General features: G+C 39.7%; 1 non-coding gene across 1 annotated transcript; it reads left to right on the top strand.

Annotated features, from left to right (window-relative positions):
* Positions 1-1,629: 1,629 nt before the first annotated feature.
* LOC147922814 (small nucleolar RNA R71) lies at positions 1,630-1,735 on the top strand. The gene has a single exon (XR_015589885.1). It is a non-coding gene; the product is annotated as a small nucleolar RNA R71 (small nucleolar RNA).
* The last annotated feature ends 24,648 nt before the right edge of the window (positions 1,736-26,383 follow it).

The raw sequence follows: 26,383 nt of genomic DNA on the forward strand, positions 1-26,383 counted from the left end.
TTCCCTTATGTCCTCACTTAGCTCTGGTTCGATGACCTCTCAATAAGTATCAAGCAGCTCCTTGTAGAGCTCCGTTTATTGATGCACGAATCCCTCCTTACCATCATTTGTCAGTGCTGTTTGTAAACAATCCCCGATTGCAATCTCCTCAAATGCCTCCTCACGCAGTTTTTCTAACTCCTCTATCAAGAAGGTTTGACCAGCTATAGTAGGTTATTTCATAGTTTCCCGAATGTCAAACTGCATAGTGAGGTTTTCCCCGAGCTTCAGATCGATCCTCCCGTTTCTTACATCAATCATTGCCCCTGCGATGGTACATCTACTAACCCTACCTTGACCGGCAAGTCTTCCAGAACTCCGCTAGGCAACCTCGTAGTTCGATCTGCCAGAACCAGTTGGATGTCCGTAGGCTTGAATTTCTCGAATCCAAGATGTTTGGCTATAGTTAGTGGCATTAGGCTGACGGATGCCCCCAAATCGCAAAGGCATCTTCCGAACTTCAGTGGTCCGATCGAGCAAGGTAAGGTAAACAATCCCGGGTCGCTCAGTTTCTTAGGTGAAGCAGTCCTCTGGATTATGGCACTGCTCTCATGATTGAGTATGACCATCCCTTGTGCTTGTTTGATCCGCTCCATCACTGCATCCTTCAGGAATTTCTGGTAAGGAGGTATCAGGGTGAAAGCGTCCATGAGAGGCATGCGGAGTTCAAGTTCTTAAATCTCTTTCTCGAACAATGCTTTGTACTTCTCCAGAAGTTCCTTGCGAAATTGTCCAGGGAATGGCAATGGTGGCTTGTAGGGTGGAGGGATGAATCTTCTTTCTTTTTGTTCCTCTCCTCCCGGTTTGTCTGCAGGAGACGGAGTTACTGTAGTGTCAACCTGATCATCTATCCGAGGAGTGTGGTCGGGTGCAGGGTCGGGCTGTTCTGGAGAGTGGGCTGGTGGTTCAGCAGAAATGGCCGGTTCACGGAGATCCTCCCCATCTAAATCATTGCTGTCCTCAGTGATTTTCAGTGGTGCCATTCGAGGTGGTAGTTGTCTTTCACTCCGTAAGGCTATCACGTGTGCAGACTCCGTAGGACTTTTGGAGGTGGCAGTCGAGTTATCCGTGAGCACTGAATTCGAGATCCCAGGGCATCATACTTGTTATGTAGTTCTTTGAAGTTGGCGGATAGACGGCAGGCGAGATCATCGAATCTTGTATTAATGTGTATCATGTCGGTCTTCTGATTGGATAGGACTGTGTGCATCAGTGATAGCAAATCCAGCGAAGATGAACTAGATGGAGGCATTGGGCTTTGTATCGGGTGTGGGTAGGACAGACTTGGATTCGGCTTGTAGTTGTTGTACCCTCTGTTGTATCCTCCTTGGTTGTTGATGTGGTTAACATCCTCTATTTGTACAGTCTCCCCATCTTGTTGTAAAAACTGCTCTTCCTCTCCTGTAGATCGCACATTGCAGTCGTACTTCTCATTGTAATTCCCATCAGATTGAGCCAAGTTCTCCACTAGGTCACAACCTTCATCAACATCCTTGTTGAGGAAGTTACCATTGCTTGCGGTGTCCAGCAACATCCGTATCTTGGGGACCACTCCTCTGTAGAGTGTACTCAGCAATGAAGCATTGCTGAAGGCGTGATGAGGACATCTGGTAGTGTATCCCTTGAAACGTTTCCAAGCTTCACTGAACGTTTCATTGTTCTTCTGAACAAAGCTGGAAATGTCATTTCGCAGCCTTGCGGTTCTGGAGTTGGAGAAGAATTTGGCCAGGAATGCCTTCTTGCACGCTTCCCAAGTGGTGATGGACTCCTTGGGGAGTGATTTCTCCCAGATGTGGGCTTTGTCTCCCAAAGAGAATGGGAAAAGCCTGAGTTTGAATCCATCCTCACTAACTCCATTTATCTTTGTGAGGCTACAGAACCTATCAAATTCATCCAGATGATCCAATGGGTCCTCCATTGGCAATCCATGAAACTTATTACTCTGTATCATCTGGATGAGACTGCTCTTGATCTCAAAATTGTTGTTCTGGACATCAGGTGGCGCAATGTCATTCCTTTGAGTGTGAGTAGATGGAGCATCTCCTGCTCCTATGTTGGTCCTTGCTTGAAGAGCTGGTGGACCGTTTTGATTGTTCATTGTCTCCTCAATGATTGCTGGTTGCGGTTGAACTTGTTGTTGTCTGAGTATCCTTGGTCTCTCGATTTTGTCGATGAAAGGACTCAGGTTCTGGCTACCTTTGGATCGTGTATGCATGCACATGAAAGTAACCGAGTGTGTACACAAGGGTCTACTCAATCCAGGTGATCGAGTGACGGGTCGGGTGGGTTCTCGGGTCTAATAATGCAAGTTTCAATATTTTCTGGGTTTTTGACTTATTTCACCATGTGTTCTTGTGAGTAGTTTGCTTAGGACCTTGAGGATGGGTTAGGCTGGGTTGATCTTGTGGTTTATTTGATTTGGTCAAGCTTAATTGTTGTAGATCTCTTCTAGGCTAGATGTTCTTAATGCTGATCCTATATCTGAGAAGGTAGGGTTTGATTTCAAGCATCTTAGCATCACACCAATGTTTAAGGAGCATAGATAAGGCTAGATCTAGAGCTTACCATTAGGCTTGCTAAGAGATTAGAGGTCTTGTTTGGTTTGAGATGTATTGCTTAATGCCTGCTTGTGTAGATTCTTTACTTTGTGAGAACAAGTCTAGAAATGCATAGGTTTGATTGTTTCTTGCCATGAGAGTGGATTAAACATGTCTTAGAATAGTATGTCTAGAGATTAGCTCAAAGTTTGCTTGAGATTTGTTGACCAAGTTAGATAACCATAATGATTAGTTCAGCCCATGAATCCCTCCTCAAGGCCTTCTTTGTTTATTAATATCTTAGTCTAAATATCATTGCTTGCTTGTTGTTCGATTCATTTTTGCATTGCTCTGTTTTTATTGTGTTGCTCTGTTTTCACGTTTAGTCTAGCTCGACCCTGTACTCGACCTACACTCGGTCCTTGCTTGAAGAGCTGGTGGACCGTTTTGATTGTTCATTGTCTCCTCAATGATTGCTGGTTGCGGTTGAACTTGTTGTTGTCTGAGTAGCCTTGGTCTCTCGATTTTGTCGATGAAAGGACTCAGGTTCTGGCTACCTTTGGATCGTGTATGCATGCACATGAAAGTAACCGAGTGTGTACACAAGGGTCTACTCAATCCAGGTGATCGAGTGATGGGTCGGGTGGGTTCTCGGGTTGTACCTGAGATTGAAAACAAACAAGAGCGAAAGCAAACAAGTCAGACTACGAACCAATATAAACAAAAGAACTTGATCTAGCAAATGCTGAAATCCTAAACGTAGCAAAATAAAATCAACCAAATGGCAACGGCGCCAAATTGATAGCAGGGTTATCAATCCAAATGGTTGTTTATGCTAGCAGGAAGGATGCAATCAGAACAAAGCAAGTCAAGCCAAGCAATTATGGGTTTTATCTAACAATCCTAAAATAATAAAAGAAAAGAATATAAACAAAGAACCACACGACCTAAGCACTCGATGCAAGCATTCGAGTACAAGATCGGGTGGGGTGATCGAGTAAGCAAATGAAATATGAACAACTCGAGGGATTACTCGATGCAGGTTATCGTGTACCTGATCGGGTAAGAGATCAAGTGATGAATGAAAATGCAAGCAATTAAAATATGAAAGCTTCTAAGGATGGGGTAATGGAATCCTAAGTGTTCCTAACCAGTACAGATGCCTTACATGCCTCAAGCAAATATTTCCTAGACAATGAATCTCTAAAATATTGTTAAAACACTCTCGTGATAGAAACAATCAACCTTGATCACTCCCCTACCCAACTCTCGTTGGAGAAACATGACCAAGCAGGCATTAAGATCCGATTCATCATTGTCAGTAAACCCCTTACTCATCTAATCTCTTAGGCTAAGTGAGTAAACCTCTAGCATTGGTTGAGTTATAGTAATTTATGGCTGAGTTATTACTAGTAATAATCTGGAAGTAGATGGCTGATTTATCGCTTTTCACGGCTGAGTTATGGTATTTAAGGAAAAATGAAAGGTCTCGTCGATTCATGTGATGGCTGAGTTATAGTAACGTTATTGCTTTCATGTATTCTGTCTAACCAAATAATATACTTTTATGCTATCTCTGTATATATATACCTCTCAACTACAAATAGAACCAAGTGACTGAGTTATAATATTCCCGTTTCTTTAGTCTATTACCACTCAGCTACAAAATAGAATAAAATTATTTTTTACAACACTATGTCCGCTCGAGCACCCTTATTGCCGGATCTCCCCGATGATTTTTTCATAAAAATCGTTTCCCTTTCTGCAGAAGATCAATGGTGGTCACTTGGTTCTATTTTAAGGGCTGGTCGTAGGGGAAGAAATGCAGTATACAGTAAAGAAGTTCTGAAGACAGCTGTTATCTATTGCCTTTGTACTGATCCATCACAAATCAACACATCCAATGCCCCTGATGGTGGCCTCCAGATTGAAGGGTGGTACAAGCCTTTCTTCGTCAAATTCTTTGACGCCAGCAACCCCATTGCCATCTACTACAAAGGGCTAAGGGTTGTGGCTGAGGATAGAGATATCCTCTGTGGGATTGATATTCTCAGTCGTATTGTACCGGCCGATCGAGATGCCACCTTCGCATGTGGGGTACTAAGTATTTGTCTAGGGAATGAGGTTCTGGCCATCCGTTACCTCCAGCTGTTTGATACACATCATTATCATCTGAAGTCTTTGGGTGCTATGGCAACCGGTAATGCTTTTGTGTTTGAATTATCTCGTTATAAGACGGCCCAGAAAAACACACACATAGCCTCCCATCTCTATCCTGACAGCCCGTTACTCCCTTCACCCGCTTGTGCTATGATATGTGCTTTGGATAACAGTCCCTATTGTCTCTTTTATGGAGACAATGAAATCATGTGCAATAACTGTTACCTTTGGTGGTTGTCCCTCAAAGTTTCTGAGATCCTTTAGGGTTTCTAGCAGTGATTTTTACCTCATTAACTCGTGACTCTAAAGTCTGTTTATTGTAAAATTACTATTTTTCATTTCTTAGGCGAGTATCTTTTTCATGTATTAGAGGTCCCTTTTTGTCTTAAATTATATATCTATGATAGAGACTTTTATTTTTGGTTTTATTCATTAAATGGGAATATTTTTATTGAGCATTTCCAATCCTTTCGTTATAGTAATACTTATGGCTGACTTTATCCGTAAATTTTATAACTTACCGTCAAGTCATATATCAGACATAGTTTATTATAACCCAGCCGTCACATGACCTTTCGCTTTCCCATAAATATTATAACTCAGTAGTAAAGCGATATTTTGGCGGGAAACCATAAGTTAACCTAATAATAGATGAGGCCTTTCGTTTTCTTATAAATATTATAACTCAGTCGTGACATTGAAATAAATCAGCCATCTATTTTTATGTTACGGCTGAGTTATACTAATTTTTTTAGGGATGCGTTTTTTGAAACATTGAATGTTTATTACGGTCTTCTAGAGTGATTCTCGGGACGCAGCGAAATTACTGTGGCAATCTGATTGGTGGAAGGGGATCGCAGTTGTGTTCCAGTTTTTATTCATTAAATGGACATATTTTTATTGAGCATTTCCAATCCTTTCGTTATAATAAAGTTTATGGCTGAGTTCTCCGTAAATTTTATAACTTACCGTCAAGTCATATATCAGACATAGTTTATTATAACCCAGCCGTCACATGACCTTTCGCTTTCCCATAAATATTATAACTCAGTAGTAAAGCGATATTTTGGCCGGAAACCATAAGTTAACCTAATAATAGATGAGGCCTTTCGTTTTCTTATAAATATTATAACTCAGTCGTGACATTGAAATAAATTAGCCATCTATTTTTATGTTACGGCTGAGTTATACTGATTTTTTTAGGGACGCGTTTTTAGAAACAATGAATGTTTATTACGGTCTTCTAGAGTGATTCTCGGGACGCAGCGAAATTACTGTCGCAATCTGATTGGTGGAAGGGGATCGCAGTTGCGTTCCAGGTTTTAGTATAAATAGGGGAAGGGTTGGAAATGTGCAGAGCATTCAAAACTCGAACGAGACTATCAACGATGCTAGTGACTACTCGATCTGCATGGTTGAAACAAGCCCGAGAACGGACAGCCGCTGGAGAAAGCGGTTTCGATCCGAATGCGTCGGATAATGCCCCTCCTCAAGAGGAGACGGAGACGTCTAGATCCCATGAACTCGTTCTGAGTTTCAACGTCGTCGAGCAGGAAGTGGATCCTTTGCGAAAGGAACTCCGGATGTACCGAGCTCGCCGTAAGAGACTAGGTGCGTATATCAATGCACTTCGTCTTAAACTCGAGCAAGTCTTTCGGCTATGTCGATTGGAAGGGACTATCTGATGTTCATATATTTTACCTTGTTTTCCCTTAGTTTATTCACAACTTTTGCATCTTTTGCTATCCATTTAGGCCATTATTGTGTAGCTTTAGGACTAATCATGCATTAGAGTATAGTTGCATTGAATTTGCATCTTTTCATGCATAAACAGGTGATTTTGGAGCTTAAGGAGCATGGAAGCAATGCTGAGGAGAAGTGAAGCAATCATGAGGAGAAAACAAGAGAGTTAAGGCTGAAGAATCAAGGTCCAGAGTCCAACTCGACCGCACACTCGACCAGACACTCGACCGTGTGCTGAGAAGGACTCTACCGAATGGAGAATGCACGAGAGAAGCCAGCTCGACCAGCCACTCGACCGAGCACTGGTCGAGTTGACCGAGCCGTTGACTGCTTTGACTTTTTGTATTTTTAGGGCTTCCACCTCATCTCCTATATAAGGCCCTTGTACCTGCAGCCACCATAGTGCAGCTTTTTAGAGAGTCAAAAACCTAGTTTTTACCTTTTTTAGATTTATTCCTTTTGCACTTTCTTTTATTTTTAGATTTTGTACTTGTTTAAGAAAGAAAGACTAGATTCTTGTATTTTGTTGGTTACATAACTTTCAAGATATTAAGATTTCGAGTTTCATTTCTTCATCAATATTGTAGATCTCTGTTTCATCTTTCTAATAATGCAAGTTTCAATATTTTCTGGGTTTTTGACTTATTTCACCATGTGTTCTTGTGAGTAGTTTGCTTAGGACCTTGAGGATGGGTTAGGCTGGGTTGATCTTGTGGTTTATTTGATTTGGTCAAGCTTGATTGTTGCAGATCTCTTCTAGGCTAGATGTTCTTAATGCTGATCCTATATCTGAGAAGGTAGGGTTTGATTTCAAGCATCTTAGCATCACACCAATGTTTAAGGAGCATAGATAAGGCTAGATCTAGAGCTTACCATTAGGCTTGCTAAGAGATTAGAGGTCTTGTTTGGTTTGAGATGTATTGCTTAATGCCTGCTTGTGTAGATTCTTTACTTTGTGAGAACAAGTCTAGAAATGCATAGGTTTGATTGTTTCTTGCCATGAGAGTGGATTAAACATGTCTTAGAATAGTATGTCTAGAGATTAGCTCAAAGTTTGCTTGAGATTTGTTGACCAAGACAGATAACCACAATGATTAGTTCAGCCCATGAATCCCTCCTCAAGGCCTTCTTTGTTTATTAATATCTTAGTCTAAATATCATTGCTTGCTTGTTGTTTGATTCATTTTGCATTGCTCTGTTTTTATTGTGTTGCTCTGTTTTCACGTTTAGTCTAGCTCGAACCTGTACTCGACCTACACTCGGTCGAGTACTTGCTCGAGTTCGTCCCCAGAACTTGTGTTTATGATTTCTGATTGTCCTGTTTAATTCCTGTTTTATTTCTGTTGCATTCATTTAGCTTTCTGTTCATTACTTATCTTGCATTAGTTCTTCATCAACATAGTTTCTATTTCTGTTCTTGCTATTATAATCACTCTGTTCCATTTGCATTTATCTCCTAGTTCTTGTAGTTTTACTTTCTGCACCTTCCATTTCATAATAGGATTGTTAGTGACAAAAAACATTTACATCTGGCTTGACTTAGACTCATATGCACATCTTAATTGTTCACAAACACTCAGAATGGATTGACACCTCTTATACTACAATTGCATAAGGGGAATTGAAACACCCTGACATCCATTCAATCATAAGTCATCATTCTATTCATCATTCACCACACCACAAAAATAGTCAGTTTCAATTGTAGATCTCTGTTTCATCTTTCTAATAATGCCAGTTTCAATATTTTCTGGGTTTTTGACTTATTTCACCATGTGTTCTTGTGAGTAGTTTGCTTAGGACCTTGAGGATGGGTTAGGCTGGGTTGATCTTGTGGTTTATTTGATTTGGTCAAGCTTAATTGTTGTAGATCTCTTCTAGGCTAGATGTTCTTAATGCTGATCCTATATCTGAGAAGGTAGGGTTTGATTTCAAGCATCTTAGCATCACACCAATGTTTAAGGAGCATAGATAAGGCTAGATCTAGAGCTTACCATTAGGCTTGCTAAGAGATTAGAGGTCTTGTTTGGTTTGAGATGTATTGCTTAATGCCTGCTTGTGTAGATTCTTTACTTTGTGAGAACAAGTCTAGAAATGCATAGGTTTGATTGTTTCTTGCCATGAGAGTGGATTAAACATGTCTTAGAATAGTATGTCTAGAGATTAGCTCAAAGTTTGCTTGAGATTTGTTGACCAAGTTAGACAACCACAATGATTAGTTCAGCCCATGAATCCCTCCTCAAGGCCTTCTTTGTTTATTAATATCTTAGTCTAAATATCATTGCTTGCTTGTTGTTTGATTCGTTTTTGCATTGCTCTGTTTTTATTGTGTTGCTCTGTTTTCACGTTTAGTCTAGCTCGACCCTGTACTCGACCTACACTCGGTCGAGTGCTTGCTCGAGTTCGTCCCCAGAACTTGTGTTTATGATTTGTGATTGTCCTGTTTAATTCCTGTTTTATTTCTGTTGCATTCATTTAATTTTCTGTTCATTACTTATCTTGCATTAGTTCTTCATCAACATAGTTTCTATTTCTGTTCTTGCTATTATAATCACTCTGTTCCATTTGCATTTAGCTCCTAGTTCTTGTAGTTTTACTTTCTGCACCTTCCATTTCATAATAGGATTGTTAGTGACAAACAACCTTTACATCTGGCTTAACTTAGACTCATATGCACATCTTAATTGTTCACAAACACTCAGATTAGATTGACAGCTCTTATACTACAATTGCATAAGGGGAATTGAAACACCCTGACATCCATTCATTCATAAGTCATCATTCTAATCATCATTCACCACACCACAAAAATAGTCAGTTTCAATTTGGCGCCGTTGCCCATTTGAGTGTTTATTTGTGACAATTAGGGTTATTATTAGTCTAAGATTAAGTTTTATTGCTACCTTTATCACTACTAATCTCGATTCTTCTTCTGCTTGTCTATGTTGAGTTTCAGGTACCAACTCGACCATCAACTCGAGCTAGCACTCGACCGAGTGCTGATCGAGTACCTGACCGAGTCACAACCCGAATACATTTGTCTTCTCATCTCTGTCAGCCCGACCTTCAACTCGAGCATGTGCTCGACCGAGTACCTGTTCGAGTCAGTAATGATGTACCACAACAATATGTTCAATTACATACCCATGCAACATCAACCAGTATACCAGGCTGAATTGTATCCCTCTCCATGGTTCCAGACCCCACAAACTCAAGAACCTGACTTAAGAGCTATGATGCAACAACTGTTGCTTGGACAAGCCACTAAGCAGATTGAGGAAGCAAGGCAGTTTGCTGAGCTGCACCAAACGTTGAAATTCTTATTCTACTGGACTGAATAACCAGTTGGAGAGACTGAGCTCTACAATCACGAACATGGAGAGTTGCATGGCTTCTACTTCCTCTCCTACACCAAACCAACTTCAACACCCAAGGGAATGCACTGCTACGGCCATTCATCTCAATGAGGCAGTTGTCACTGAGGACAGTGAAGTTAAAACTGGGGAGGAATTGTCATTTCTTGAAGCTCAAAGTGAAGATTGTGCAAAACAAGCTGAAGTTGACAAAGAACTCGACCCCCCACTTGAACACACACACGATCGAGTGACTGATCGAGTTTCCAGTCGAGTTGATGTCCCAGAAGCTGTTAAGCCTGCTAAGTACATTCCTCCTGCTTATAAACCACCTCTACCATTCCCAGGACGTTTCAAAGCACAAAAGCTGAAAGAACTCAGAGAAATTATTGAGAAAAGGGAAAAGTTGGCTTTGCAACAAGGGGAAGTCATTGAGAAGGAAGAAGTCATGCTTTGAAGGAAGAGGTTGTGATTGAAAAGAAGGAAGTGAGGGCCATTCAATAGGAGGTTGTCATTGAAGAGAAGAAAGAGGAGAGAGGACCAGCTTTGGAACAATATGCCCCATATCCTCTCTACAAAGGCATGTTACTTGACATATCCAAGCAGAAAGCTCAGAATCAAAACATGAGAGATCAAGAAGAGATTGGGACAGCTATGGTACCAACAAAACTTGAAGATCCAGGTCCATTCAATCTACCTTGCTCCATCAGCTACCTTCACTTCAACAAATGCTTGTGTGATCTTGGAGCATCTGTTAGTGTCATGCCCTACTCTATAGCAGAAAAGCTTGGACACACTGAATTCAAGCCAAGCAATCTCTACATAAGTCTAGCTGATGGTTCACACAAAGATGTAGTTGGTAAATTGGAGAGCCTCCTAGTCAAGATAGGCAAGGCAAGAATTCCCACTGATTTCATCATAACAAAGATGGATAAGGAGGTAGAGGATCCAATCTTGCTTGGGAGACCATTCCTTGCCACAACAGGAGCAATCATTGATGTTAAGGAGGGGCTGATAAGGTTGAACATATCTGAAGGTTTGACCATGAACTTTGATATTACAAATCCATCTAACCTACCAACCATTGGAGGTCAACCATTTAAGATTGAAGATAAGGCTGATTTTGGGGTTTTGAGAGAAGAAGAGACTTCAACAGCTAAGGTCACATCTCATGAGGAATCAGTTCAACATCTTAAGGGTTCAGGTCAAGAGCTGACTGATCTGGTGAAGGATCTTCAAGTTAAGCTCAACAAGAGGTCTTTGAAGAAAGCAAGACCAAGACTCAAGTTTAAGAAGAAGCAAAGCTCAAATGTTAAGGAGGTAGTGATCAAGAAACAGCACCAAGGTTATCAAATAGAACCAGGGGGGATTTCATCACCTCCTTGGAATCCAAACCAAGCCTGAACAGGCATCAAAAGTCAAGCTTAGTGACTCTAAACAAGCTCACTAGGGAGGAAGTCCCTAAGGTATCCATGTACATATTGTTTAAGGTTTTTGGTATTTTGATTTTTGTTTTGGTATTTTCATGATCAGGGAAGCAAGGGAGGCCAAATAGAAGAGGAAAAGAAGACTCGGCAGCCAGCTCGACCCCCCCACTCGACCATGCACTCGACCGAGTACCAGTCGATGGCCATAGTCGAGTTGCCCCAATCTCCACCTCCAACTCACCAACTAGACCCCAACTACACATTTGACAGCATGAATGAGGATGTGGACAACTTCTTCTCCAATCCTTGAGGTACCACTATCACCTTCACTTGTAAATATCATAGCATTTGATATTGTGTTTTGTTTTTGGTCTTCAATCCTCTTACAAATTTCTTTCACACAGAGGACTGTGTGATTTAAGTTTGGGGGAGGGTTTGAGATAGCATTTGATGTTGTGTTTTGTTTTCTTATTTCAAATTTTTAGCATCATCATGTTAATACTTGCATAGCATCTAAGGCATAGAAAATCCCTAAAAATTTGAAATTTTTTGCAAAATTCTTTATAAAAAAAGAGTGTCCATGTAGTTTGCATTGCATATTAGGATGTTGTTTAGCATGTTTCATGTAGGATTGTATAGTATTTGCATTAGGGATCTATGATGAGTATTCCCTTGTTAGCTTGTTTATTCACTAGACTAGGATCAATGCCCAAGTTAATAGTACTTTGATGCTAGTTGAGTGGTTAGAAGCATAAGATTGAACCAAGCCTTGAATTCCTACATTGCATTTGGTCTAAATTGAAGCATGTTGAGATTTGAAACCATTTCCTATTTATAAGAACCTAATATTGACTTTCAATTATCAATGTGTGCATTGTTTTAAACTCATGGATACCATATACATATTTGGATCATCTTCTTCCTTTTTACCACTCTTGTTGATCCAAGTAGCTGATTTCCTCATTAAGAATCAATTCCCCTACCCTTAAACCAAACCTTCTTTCAAGCCATGTTTATTCTTGTGTGTGTGAGGCCTATTTTTGGGATTGAGCTTGGTAGAAAGTGTTAGGTTTGAACTGACAAGAGTCAAGCCTTGTGTAGTTCTAGTTTGCATTTTTCAAACTAGATAGGACTAGGTGGTTCACTTGTTGGGTTTGGGACTTGGCTGTTATGAAAAGAAAAGAGGAAAAAGAGAAAGAAAAGAGGGTAGAGTCTTTAAGAGGAGAATGTGTTTAAGTAAAAGTCTAGTGAAAGGATGGGAAGTAAAAAATGTTGAGAATGGTTCTAATTAAAGAAAAGAAAAGAAAGAAAAGGAAAGTCTAGCAAAGTGCTTATATGTCTTAAGAATAAGAAGAAAAGAGAACCATAGCAAATAAGTAAGAATCCCCCATCCCACTAGAAAGATCAAATAAGAAACATCTCCTAAGACTTGAAAACCAAAAGAGAAAAGGGTGAAAAAGAAAAGAAGAAGTTAAAGGGTAGAACTAGGATCATTTGGGTTTAGATTGCTAGGATAAAACACTTTGGGAGCCTTTGGGTAGACAAGGTTTTATTCTTGTATGTGTCTAGGTGTTCTTACCTTTAACATTCTTTTAAAGCTCAATCCATTTTCATGAGAGAACCTTGGTATTGATAAGCCCTACTCTAAAAAGAGACCATCATTGTCTCAAAGCCTTTATTTCCAAGCCAAATGAGTTTAAGCATTGCATAGAATTGATTCATGTTCTTGACTAATGAATGTTAAAGGAAATGGTTGATTTGAATGCATGTGGATGTCTAAGGCTCAAATCAATAAAGGTTGTGATATGCTTGTCTAAAGTCTTTAAGTATAGCTCATTCAACTTGCATCATAGTACTAGTAACTTGGACATTGATTCTAGATAGTCTATTTGCAAGCTTTAGGAGCTGAGATCCCACTTTCAACCTCACCTACCTTCTTTTGTCTTGATTATTTGCTTGAGGGCAAGCAAAGACTAAGTTTGGGGGTGTTGATGTTCATATATTTTACCTTGTTTTCCCTTAGTTTATTCACAACTTTTGCATCTTTTGCTATCCATTTAGGCCATTATTGTGTAGCTTTAGGACTAATCATGCATTAGAGTATAGTTGCATTGCATTTGCATCTTTTCATGCATAAACAGGTGATTTTGGAGCTTAAGGAGCATGGAAGCAATGCTGAGGAGAAGTGAAGCAATCATGAGGAGAAAACAAGAGAGTTAAGGCTGAAGAATCAAGGTCCAGAGTCCAACTCGACCGCACACTCGACCAGACACTCGACCGTGTGCTGAGAAGGACTCGACCGAGTGGAGAATGCACGAGAGAAGCCAGCTCGACCAGCCACTCGACCGAGCACTGGTCGAGTTGACCGAGCCGTTGACTGCTTTGACTTTTTGTATTTTTAGGGCTTCCACCTCATCTCCTATATAAGACCCTTGTACCTGCAGCCACCATAGTGCAGCTTTTTAGAGAGTCAAAAACCTAGTTTTTACTTTTTTTAGATTTATTCTTTTTGCACTTTCTTTTATTTTTAGATTTTGTACTTGTTTAAGAAAGAAAGACTAGATTCTTGTATTTTGTTGGTTACATAACTTTCAAGATATTAAGATTTCGAGTTTCATTTCTTCATCAATATTGTAGATCTCTGTTTCATCTTTCTAATAATGCAAGTTTCAATATTTTCTGGGTTTTTGACTTATTTCACCATGTGTTCTTGTGAGTAGTTTGCTTAGGACCTTGAGGATGGGTTAGGCTGGGTTGATCTTGTGGTTTATTTGATTTGGTCAAGCTTGATTGTTATAGATCTCTTCTAGGCTAGATGTTCTTAATGCTGATCCTATATCTGAGAAGGTAGGGTTTGGTTTCAAGCATCTTAGCATCACACCAATGTTTAAGGAGCATAGATAAGGCTAGATCTAGAGCTTACCATTAGGCTTGCTAAGAGATTAGAGGTCTTGTTTGGTTTAAGATGTATTGCTTAATGCCTGCTTGTGTAGATTCTTTACTTTGTGAGAACAAGTCTAGAAATGCATAGGTTTGATTGTTTCTTGCCATGAGAGTGGATTAAACATGTCTTAGAATAGTATGTCTAGAGATTAGCTCAAAGTTTGCTTGAGATTTGTTGACCAAGTTAGATAACCACAATGATTAGTTCAGCCCATGAATCCCTCCTCATGGCCTTCTTTGATTATTAATATCTTAGTCTAAATATCATTGCCTGCTTGTTGTTTGATTCGTTTTTGCATTGCTCTGTTTTTATTGTGTTGCTCTGTTTTCACGTTTAGTCTAGCTCGACCCTGTACTCGACCTACACTCGGTCGAGTGCTTGCTCGAGTTCGTCCCCAGAACTTGTGTTTATGATTTGTGATTGTCCTGTTTAATTCCTGTTTTATTTCTGTTGCATTCATTTAGCTTTCTGTTCATTACTTATCTTGCATTAGTTCTTCATCAACATAGTTTCTATTTCTGTTCTTGCTATTATAATCACTCTGTTCCATTTGCATTTAGCTCCTAGTTCTTGTAGTTTTACTTTCTGCACCTTCCATTTCATAATAGGATTGTTAGTGACAAACAACCTTTACATCTGGCTTGACTTAGACTCATATGCACATCTTAATTGTTCACAAACACTCAGATTGGATTGACACCTCTTATACTACAATTGCATAAGGGGAACTGAAACACCCTGACATCCATTCATTCATAAGTCATCATTCTATTCATCATTCACCACACCACAAAAATAGTCAGTTTCACTATCCAAGTCCTGGATGAGCTCATCGCCGAAGGTTTCTTTATGGCGAAGTGGTGCATGAGTCGTCTACTTGCTGAGCATGCATCGTGCGAAGAACAGGTCTCCCGTATGGTGGTGCCCAACTTACCCGAAGGTGATTACGAACCTTTGGGAGAGTTTGACTTGCCGCGCATCACGGACGTCTGGGCCTACCGAGCTTCTGTGGAGAGGCTGAGGCGGTACGTCAACCACTTGGATTCAACAGACCATTTCTTCCGCGAAAGCCATGCCATAGAAGGTCCATGTGCCTTCTTGGAGGAGATGGTGTCCAAGGTCTCCGAAGTGCCGATGGAAAGGCTTGAAGCCTTAAGGCGGGATCGTCAGATCTTGCGATCTGAACTGAGCAAGATGGTGGTGGAAGAACCATTGGAGTCCGATCTATCCGGTCCGGCACCCATTCTGAGACTACAGGACCGTCTAGAATACTAGAGAATGCTAGCCTTCCCATAGGAACTAGTTCGCTGATAGGACGCTTGTCTTTTTCTTATTATTATTTTTTTTTTTTTGGCGAATTGCCGAACTGAATGTAATCAATTCAAATTTAATGGAAATTTAATGGCAATTTTTCAGCAAAGTCGATGTGTAATTACGGGAAAACGAAAGGTCATGTGACGGCTGATTTATAGTGAGTTATGGCTGAGTTATTACAATAAATAATCTGTAAGTAAATGGATGATATATGACTTTTCGACTGAGTTAACATATTTACGGGAAAACGAAAGCTCATTTCACGGCTGAGTTATGGTTGATTTATCACAAACACAATCTGTAAGTAAATGGATAATATCTATGACTTGACGGCTGAGTTAATATATTTACGAGAAAACGAAAGGTCATGTTGCGGCTGAGTTATAATGAGTTATCACAAAACAATCTGTAAGTAAATGGATGATATATATAACTTGACGGCTGAGTTATAATATTTACGGGAAAATGAAAGGTAATGTGACGACTGAGTTATAGTGATTTATAAAACCGTAATGGCTGAGATATCGTAATGCCGGTTAAATAATATTAATAATAAACATTACAAAAAGAAATCAAAAGAAAAAAGTTCAGAGTTCATAAAGAAGACGAGACGACAGTACCAATGGAATTCCCTTTTAAAAACCGATTAAGAGGAGGAGGATTTACGAACTTTTAGTTTATCCCAATCAAGAGGATGAGGACACACTGTTCGACATCGGCCTCGGAAATCTCTCTCATAACCTATAACCTCTTGTGCTTTGTCTCTAAGTCGACAAGTTCTCCACCCAAGATTTGATTCAGTTGGGATATTTGAGCGTTGATTAGGTCCACTTGATGCTCTAGGGCGATCTTCTCTTCCTTCTTCTGCATATGATCATCCATCATATGCAGAATTGCTGCATAGCGATCTTTTGTCTCCGCCTCGGCCGCGACTCTCGTCTGAGTAAAAGCTTCGGACACGGCCAATAGCGCTTCCTCTTCCCACTCAAAATCTGCATTTCTTTGACGTTTACTGGAACTAGAGCCGGCCATGCGGATGGACGGCTGATTATCTTCGTCTCCCCACTTTGCCTTGCGTTTTTCACGTCTGTTGGAACCCTCTCCGTCCATAGCTCCGCTATCAAAATAAAAACAACTGTCACCAACTGATAGGTGCAATGGTTGGAAAATATGCAATAGATTGACATGGCATGGAGAGGAGACTTACATGTGCAACGATCGTAGGAATGCAATATAATGATAGTTGAGATTTGAAGGTGAACTGTTCGACGAAGATGCAATATTTATAGGTGCAATGAGCGGAGAATAAGAAACCGAAATGATACAATGAATTATATGAATATAAAGAAAAACAATATGAAAAGGTAGCGCCAAAATATTGCTCGACGGCTGAGTAATAGTTTTACGGGAAAACGAACGGTCACATTGATTCATGTGACGGCTGAGTTATCAGAAGAAAGATCGCGTTTATTATTAGGTTAACTTATGGTTTTCCGCCAAAATATTGCTTGACGGCTGAGTTATAGTTTTACGAGAAAACGAAAGGTCACGTCGATTGATGTGACGGCTGAGTTATCGTTATCAAAAGAAAGGTCGCGTCTATTATTAGGTTAACTTATGGTTTCCCCCCAAAAATATTGCTTGACGGCTGAGTTATAGTTTTACGGGAAAACGAAAAGTCACGTCGATTCATGTGACGGCTGAGTTATCGTTATCAAAAGAAAGGTCACGTCTATTATTAGGTTAACTTATGGTTTCCTGCCAAAATATTGCTTGACGGCTGACTTATAGTTTTACGGAAAAACGAAAGGTCACGTCGATTCATGTGACGACTGAGTTATAGTAAATGATTGATGAGTTATCACAACAAAAAATCTGAAAGTCGATGGCTGATATAAATCCATAAAGGTCTCGACGCGGATTAGATTATGGTTTCCCGCCAAAATATTGCTTAACAATAAATTATTAGTCTATTACCTCTCAACTACAAATAGAACCAAGTGATTGAGTTATAATATCCCCGTTTCTTTAATCTATTACCTCTCAACTACAAACTAGAATAAAATTATTTGTTACAACACTATGTCCGCTCGAGCACCCTTATTGCTGGATCTCCCCGACGATGTTTTCATAAAAATCGTTTCCCTTGCTGCAGAAGATCATAGTGGTCACTTGGTTCTGTTTTAAGGGCTGGTCGTAGGGGAAAAAATGTAGTATACAGTAAAGAAGTTCTGAAGACAGCTGCTATTTATTGCCTTTGTACTGATCCATCACAAATCAACACATCCAATGCCCCTGATGGTGGCCTCCAGATTGAAGGGCGGTACAGGCCTTTATTCGTCAAATGCTTTGACGCCGGCAACCCCATTGCTATCTACTACGAAGGGCTAAGGGTTGTGGTTGAGGATAGAGATATCCTGCGTGGGATTGATGTTCTCAATCGTATTGTACCGACCGATGCTGATGCCACCATAGCATGTGGGATACTAAGTATTTGTCAAGGGAATGAGGTAATAGCTGTCCATTACCTCCAGCTGTTTGATGCATATCATTATCCTCTGATGTCTTCGAGTCCCATGGCAACCGATGATGATTTTGTGTTTGAGTTATCTCGTTATAAGACGGCCCGGAAAAACTCATACACAACCTCTCTTCTCTATCCTGACAGCTTGTTACTCCCTTCACCCGTTTGTGCTTGGATGTGTGCTTTGGATTATGGTTTCCATTCTCTCCGCTATGAAGACTATGAAATCTTGTGCAAAAACTGTTACCTTTTGTGGTTGTACCTCAAAGTCTCTGAGATCCTTTAGGGTTTCCATTTCCAGTTCTACCTTATCAACTCGTGACTCTAAAATAAGTATTTTCCATTTCTTCGGCTAGTATCATTTTTCCTGTATTAAAGGTCCCTTCTTTTTTGGTTTACCTATATATGTTCTATGTATGCATGTTTTATGCTTCCACATTTTAGTATCTACTCTCACTTTGAGGCTGAGTTAGAATTTTACAGGAAAACGAAAGGTCACGTCTTTCTTACAATGACTGAGTTATCAAAAGGAAGGTCGAGTCTATTATTAGGTTAACTTATGGTTTCCCGCCAAAATATTGCTTAACGGCTGAGTTATAGTTTTACGGGAAAACGAAAGGTCTCGTTGATGGCTGGGTTATAGTAACTAATGGCTTAGTTATCACAAGAAACAATCTGAAAGTATATAGCTGATATATATGAATTGACGGCTGAGTTATCAAAAGGAACAATATGAAAGAAAAGACTGGTTTATACGACTTGACGACTGAGTTATCAAAAGGAACAATCTGAAACAAAACGACTGCTTTATACGACTTGACGGCTGAGTTATTACACAAAATAAAACAAATCTCCCTAACTACATTCGACAAGTTTTCACATTGTGCCAAACTTGCTTACATCGCGAACATGTGTGTTGCTTCCTAGGACGTTTATTTCCGATGGCTACTTCCAAAGATGTTTTAATCCTACGCTTCTTGGGCCTTCCTGGCGGGTTCACAATAATCGGAGGCATGCACGGTTGATTATCCACAGCGACATGAACCGGGACTGATTCATCTGGAGGCATGATTGAGTTATTAGCATTAACGACTGACTTATGTAAACTTACCTGTACCAGTTTCTCAGCACCTTGAGTGAGCGTTGTTAGATGCGATTGCGCATCCTCTCTCCGTTCAGAAAACCATATGGCCATCATATTCTGTATCGATTCTAGCAGTCGAACTATGGGAAGACTTCTAGCATTTGACAGTGCTTTGTTCATTGATTCGACAATATTCGTTGTCATTAAATTGTACCTTTCACCCAAGAAATGAACACGCGGCCACATTCGGACACCAGCTCTTTGGAGGTATGCATGTAGTTCGGGATGAACTGCTTCAATCTCATTGAAAGCCACATTAAAATCAGACAGCCTAAAACACCTTGCCGCTTTTTTCACCAGAGTGAACAAATGCTTTCCTTTGAACTTTACCAAAATGTTCTTATACAAATGGTAAGTGCAAATTCCACGGGAAGCCAACGGATACACTTCGCCAATCGCTTTCCCTATTGACTTATGTCTATTGGAGATTATCGCAAGATCCTTTTCGTCAGGAATGGCATTTTTGAGTTGTGTAAAATACCAACGCCAAGACTCATCATTTTCAGTGTCAACAATAGCGAAAGCTATTGGAAAAATTTGAAAGTTACAATCCTGAGCTATGGCTGTTAGAAGCGTCCCTTTGTAACTACCATGGAGAAAGCAAACCCAGCAATATTCGCACCAAATACAATAAAAACATATTTGAATCTTTCTTCATCATCTATTTGGAGACGCGTGATTGTACCTGGATTTTCCCTTCTTACTCTGTATAGGTAAGAAGCCAATTCGCTAAAACTTTCCTTAGGAGTTCCCTGATCGATCTCCCTTCCGAATCACAGCAACCGATATGCCTTCCAATAACCCATCTGTCGACACCAACAAATTAATAAATCAGACATAAAATATAAATAACGCAATCAATACATTCATATAAGTCAGCCGTATAGAATAAAAAAACCAGCCATAATAAGTAAATAACTCAGTCAAGACATTCATATTAATCAGCCTTATAAAATCATTAAGTCAGGCAAGACAGAGTAATTACCTTCATGCTAAATTGCTTGTTGAAAATGACTCCGACACTTTTAGGTTTAACTTCCGGACCAAGATCACCAAGATAGTCCCTGTAAAGACCTGCCAATACACCAGCTGTTGCTTGACGGGATCGATTAGAACGTTCCGTCACAGAACATGAGTGTTCCAAATCGTATAAACGAACATGAAAGTCCTGCTCATCCCCTTTTCTATATGCACGAACTCTCCAAAGGCATCCTTCAACCCAACACCGCGCAACCACCATTCTTGTATTTGATACTGGTAAATTAAAATCAAATCCATCCCTAACCGAAATAAGTTTCACGCGATTGCTGAACTCGGCTTTGCTCCTGTATCATTGTTTTACAGCAATTTTTAGCTTTGACAACTCCAACCTAAAAGCCTCTGGGTTTATAGTCGATCCGGCATTATCGTTGTTATGAGCTCTCTTCTTAGTAGGCGGAATCGGTGAATCTGCTTCTTCGACAACTTCTTCTTCTTCTTCGTTTTCTTCGATCTTACTATAATCATAACAAGTGCCTTCAAATCCTCCACCGTCTACTTCGTATGTAGATTCTACTTTTGAGTCAGAACTGCTTGGATGTATCATACTTCCTCTAGCTCCACTAGATTCTGTAGACTCTTTAGCCGAAAACTCCACACAGAGACGTAGCTGATCGGTTTTCCATAGCCCCAAAAAACATTGCAACTGTCGATCATTGGAGACAAAAACTGGTGATGTATCATGCGCCATTAGTTTCAGTGCCTTGTTCAAGAACATGTAGCTCAGCTTTAGCTCATGGCTAAACGCGTCCAGTCCGTAGTCTTCAAGAACAAACTCCACAAGCTTGTCATATGTTGTGCCACCATCGATCTGCACAACTATACATCCTCTATCATCAGTGTTAAATGTATATCTTTGTTTCTTTACCCAATTACCGGAAACAACTAGTACCAGAACTGGATCCATGAAAGAAAATGAAGAACAAGGTGAAGAAGAAGTAGAAAGAACTAGGTGAAGATGAAAGTGAAGAAGAAGTAGAAGAACAAGGATATATAAGGTAAATAGTTCACTTAATAACCAGTTGAAGAATCGAAGGAACGACGTTTCGTATTTCCAGAGAAGAAAGATGATGACATGGATGATGCATCCGACGTGGCAAGTCAGCCATTAAAGAAATAATAACTCAGCCTTAATATATCTCAGCCATGAAATAAATTATAACTCAGTCACAACATGAATAACATTACAGATGGCAGCCAAATTCAGCCGCTGCGTCAAATGAAAATATGTAACTCAGCCGTAACTGAATAACATTCTAGTAATTAATCGTTTGCTTCTAAGTCAGCCGTCAAATGGCCGAGTTGTGCGATAAGTCAGCCTTTCACGGCTGAGTTATAGAATTTAACCATAACTTAGCCGAAACTACATTTCATAAGTCAGCCGTTTTTCATAACTCAGATAGCCGGAAATAAGATAACTCAGCTGTGTCGTATTGATAACTCAGCCAAAAATTTGACAACTCAACCATCGGATAATAACTCAGCCGTAAGGACGGCTGAGTTATGTTCTAACTCAGCCAAAATTTTGACAACTCAACCATCCGGTGAAAACTCAGCCGTAACGTGTGATAGAGTTATGCTCAAAGTCAGCCGTCCGATCTTACTCAAATTTTTTTTCATTAAACCAGCCGAAACATACCTATAACTCAGCCGACATTACCTCTATTACGCTTGACGGCTGGGTTATTTAATACACGTTAGTGATTTCTTGCGTGGCGTCTGACGTGGCAATGGCATTTTTGTAATAACTTTTTTCCGGTAACATAAAACAAGGGCACGCTGGGTATTTTGAAAATACCCAAAATATTTTAGTAATAAAATCTTTTTTTGTAGATTCTGGTGATATTACCTAAAATGTATATCATTTGAGTAATTGTCCCTTAAGAATATGTATTCTACATTTTACTCTATTCTACACGATTCAGAATATATTTTCCATGTTTTACCCTGTATACTAAAAGAAGTAAAAGATATATCATAAATGGTTTAGAATTTATAATTTGTAAAACTTAGAATACCATAGAAATAGAAAGAAAACAAATGAAATAAGTAAAGTAATTATTATTTAAATAATCATAATTTACGGTTACGATTCCGTATTTATTGTTTAGATATGTTCTAGTATATTTTAGAATGTGATTCTTAATTATTTAGACGAAAAAAAATACACAAAAATCGATTTGCTCATAACTTAACCTATCATGATCGATTATTTTCCCTCTATTCGACCTTCCACCAGCTTTTCTTTATCTTCACCCTTCACGAGATTTTCATTTACCTGATTATGATGCAAATCTACGTTACTTGTGGTGTATGGAGATTGGATGCCAACAAGGAGTGGAGATTTATTGATGATGAACAAAAACGTACAAGATTACTGACTTTGCAACCCAGTACATCTCTTGAAGAGTTGAAGCTGATGGTTTCAGAAGATGATGTGTGTAGAATTTCACTCGAAATCTTTTACCTAAAAAGACTACACAACAACTGAAAGTGCACAGTTAATCAGTGTAGTATTTTAGGATCGATCCCACAGAGAGTAATACCAAACACAAATTGAATTATAAGAGAAAGAACTATGGCTAATACCAAATAAGAGATTGGGGTTTTGGTTTTCCTAATAACTATTGAAAATAAATAAAAACGGTTTGAAACTATAAGACTAAGGCGTTGGGCGTTCTGGGAGTCTTCTCAGGGTTTTCATGGTTCTAAGCAAAATTAAGTGTAAGATCTAACAAGTAAATACTAATTTCCGGTCTAGGTTCTCAACTACGAAACACTAATGAACTAACAAGTTATTCTCATAGATTGAAAGTCTAAAGTCTTCACACTCCGTTACTCAACTTTCGCAGGCAACGACGCATGTCAACCAGCTAGTTAAACAAGTTCGATACATTCACCAAACTTCGTAACTCAACTTACGCAGGTTAAGAGCAAGGTTTCGGTATAACACTAGTTCGGAGAAGTAGGATAACGCGGTTAGCGCTCCCGTTCTCTAGATCAGTACTTGGTGATCAATCCAAGCATAAGCATTAAGATAAAGATGTCCCAAAAGAACTCTAATATAAAACCGAAAATAAGATCTAACAACCTAATTGAAGCGTTGAATTCCCCTTCAATCACCCCATAGAACCCAACAAAGTAAACTACTCGCTCATGATGCAAAGAAACGACATTGATATTATAAAGTATAGTATTAAAAGTGAATCAATAAACAAAAAGGGGTTCAAAGGAAACTTCTCTATTTGTCCCAAAAGTAACTTGATCCCAAAAGCAATGATAGTATGAAAAAAACTAAAAAGAGTAGAAAGAGAGATTGATGGCAGATCTTCAAGCTTCAAGAGAGATGGCGAGCGAGAGAGAAAGAGCTTCTCTGGTCGTGGCTAGGGAGGCTCCAAGGTCTGTAGAAGATGCACACTTGAAAACCCTAGGTCTTAAGAGTATTTATAGGGTTTTGTTTTAGGGTTAGGGTTTTGTAAGGGTAGAAACGTCTTCTCTTCTTAAGTGCAGGACAAGGGGTGGCGAAGGAGACTTCTGGACTGTGGAGGAGGCTTATACTGGGCCGTGGTGATGGTCGCTGGTCAGGCCTTGAATAAAAGCCCATCGGGTGGTTGCTTGTCTTCACGTTGGTTTATAACACGTCTCGGTAAAAGCCCATCGGGTGGTTGCATAACTTCCGGATGAATGAATGAATTGACTTTATTTCACTTCGTGAAGAAAGCTGACTCTTCCAGCTTTCCAAAAACAGCAAGCATGATATATTTTGAGTTGTGTAAGGTCTTCAAAAGTGGTCCGTACTGTAAAGCTCTGAAACTTTCCTAAAACGTATTTTCCTTGTCTTTTGGTCCTTTTTGCTATAAAACCTTCTTCAAACCTGAAATACTTGATAATAGACCTTTTATACCTGAAATCTCATCAAACTAGTCCTAAATGCATATGAAAACTATAGCTAATATGGGTAAAATAATGATGTTATCAACTCCCCCAGACTTACACTTTGCTTGTCCTCAAGCAAATAATCAGAATAAGTCATGGAAAAGAGGTTTTGAAAATAATGGGAATTCACTTATCTTAGGGGATATCGTCTTTGCACTCTTCTTCGCCTTGACATTAGGAACTTACATTTGTAATCCACCATGAGAATCATCAACGCTCCTTGATCCCACAATTCTTTAGAGTCTTCAGAATCTCCATTGTCATCTCTTAACATAAATTAAGCAATAATAAAAAGTGAAATCTTACCAAGGGAAAATCGATCAGAGGCTTGCAGACTCTCTTCAAGCCAAGAATTTCTTCGCATTATTCCTTTCCTCTCCCTTTTCTCACTTTTTCTTATTTTTAAATCAAAGGTGTAGGCGAATACTGGGGTCATCGGTAATTTACCTACCCCTCGCTTCCAAGATTCGTGTGATCATTAGGATAAGATCATAATCCCCTACTAGTTTTGACTCAAATTAAAAAAATGTGACTCGATAAAATGTCAAAATTATTAATGTAAAAAGTGGAAAAGGTCTCAAGTCAAGAAAATAGAAAGTAGCATTAGAATAGGATGGAACATCCTTCCCCCTAGACTAAAATCACACCATCCTCGGTGGGAAAAAAGAAAGAGTTGAGGATTAAAAATCATAAGGAAAAGTGTAGGGTTTAAGAACAATGTCACCTTGATGGAATGATATTGTGTCGCCTCTTAGACATTTTATGGTTGCCCAAAAATTGTCTTAGAGTTCGGCTGTGGTAGTGATGTGTGGTGACTAACCGTTTGTACCTTCCTTTGGTTGCTTGACATCGAATATGAACTAGGCTAAGTTCATTCGAATTGTGTTTGATATATCTCTAAATGCATCCTCCTTGAAACAAAAACCTAAAACCATCAATAAAAATGAGAAAACAATAATAATAAAAACATACCTAAATAAAAGAATGGTGATGGTAGGTGGTGAGGATGGTGGTGAGGATTAGTCGCGCGGTACACGGATGAATGGTCGCGGACATAAGTAGCAGGTAAGGTGGGGTACGGTACGCGGTACGCAGGATATGGTACACGGTACGTGGGACGCGGGACATGGCATTGGCTACGGTCAGTATGGCTGGTGGGGGCTCTCGGCATACGTACCGTGTACCATATCCTGCGTACCTTGCCACTAGTCATAGTGTGCATTGCCAATCCGTTGCCTTCGGCGTACGTCGGTCACGGTGATGATCCGTTGCCTTCAGCATACGTTGGTCACGATGAACATGGCTGGTCAGTAGGTGGTACTTGCCACTAGTCATAGTGTGCATTGCCAATCCATGATTCTTCTTCTTCCTTCTTTTTGGATTTTCTATTTTCTATTTTTGGTTTTGTTTTCTTGTTTTTTTTTTATGAAAACCTGACACTAAAATGCAAAAATATTAAAAGTAAAAGAAAATAAATCTTAAAAATAAATACTTACTAGACATGGGTTGCCTCCCAAGTAGCGCACTTGTTTAACGTCGTTGGCTCGACGGTGGCGGCCAAGTTAGGCTTGAGAAAGGTCAGCTTCGGGAATCAATGCTCCTTCGGCTCCTTTGATATCTTGATAGTCTGCTACAGCTTCAATAACAAGTTGTCCTTTTGCAGAAGTTTCAAAAACTTTTGCATGAAGAAGAACTTCTTTAGTATGCCTTATCATCTCTTGGATATGTTCCTTGCTCTCACTACTTAGCTCAGGAGGAACTATGATCTTGATCTTGGAAATTTGTGGTGGCTTAGGCGGTTTAGGTGGCTTGGGTAGCAGGTTGTTGGTACTTGTGGATGTTCCTTGGTCGAACTGCTTCAGCTTGTCAATGTTAGGATCCATTGGTTCTTCATGTAATGAGTTGGATGGCCATGGTTTCGGCTTAGAGATAGTCGGATATGACTTCTTTTTGTTGATGTTGGCAAATATTGTCCTCTTTGACTTGTGGTCGATGATAGCTCCAACAGTAGCTAGGAATGTACTTCCTAAAATCAAAGGTCTCTTGGTCTTGTCTTCCATATCTAAGATGTGAAAATCGGTAGGGACTATGCAATCTCCTATGACAAGTTGTAGGTCTCGAACAAATCCGTCGGGAACCTTTTGTGATGAGTCTCCAAAGACTAAAATGAGGTTGGATGGCGATATGTCTCGCAATCTTAGTGTATCAGCTATACTTCTTGACT

This window comes from Camelina sativa, chromosome 18 (assembly GCF_030686135.1).
Source record: "Camelina sativa cultivar CO46 ecotype springtype chromosome 18, ASM3068613v1".
Taxonomy (NCBI): Eukaryota; Viridiplantae; Streptophyta; class Magnoliopsida; order Brassicales; family Brassicaceae; genus Camelina; species Camelina sativa.